Below are 211 nucleotides of genomic sequence, written 5' to 3'. Positions count from 1 at the left end.
CCCGCCCGGGGGAAGCGGGAGCGGCGGAGGGGGGGGGCCCGGTTCCCTGCCGGTACACACCTTCTCTGCGCGGCCCTGTGCTCCCGCAGCGAGCCCCGCCGGCGCGGGTGGGTGCCCACGGCACCTTCCACAAAGGAGGCAGAGTAGGGGCGCGCATAGCAACAGGGCCGGGCGCCGATTGGCCCCGCCGGGCGAGCGCCGGCCTCCTCGG

General features: G+C 77.7%; 1 protein-coding gene across 5 annotated transcripts in view; it reads right to left on the bottom strand.

Annotated features, from left to right (window-relative positions):
- FAM214A (family with sequence similarity 214, member A) overlaps positions 1 to 211 on the bottom strand; it is a 49,361-nt gene that overhangs the window by 36,574 nt on the left and 12,576 nt on the right. Inside the window, exon 1 of one of the 5 annotated variants that reach the window (XM_010571827.1) lies at positions 61 to 117. The exons of 3 other annotated variants lie outside the window; for them this stretch is intronic. The gene's annotated coding sequence lies outside the window, so the exon portion shown is untranslated. Of the gene's footprint in view, positions 1 to 60; positions 118 to 211 lie in introns of those variants that run through there. One more of the 5 variants, XM_010571821.1, reaches the window with a different exon arrangement.

Source organism: Haliaeetus leucocephalus, unplaced genomic scaffold (genome assembly GCF_000737465.1).
Source record: "Haliaeetus leucocephalus isolate CR32 unplaced genomic scaffold, Haliaeetus_leucocephalus-4.0 Scaffold339, whole genome shotgun sequence".
In the NCBI taxonomy this organism is placed as follows: domain Eukaryota; kingdom Metazoa; phylum Chordata; class Aves; order Accipitriformes; family Accipitridae; genus Haliaeetus; species Haliaeetus leucocephalus.
Note: the sequence above shows the minus strand (reverse complement) of the source record. Positions and strands in the feature narration are given on the sequence as shown.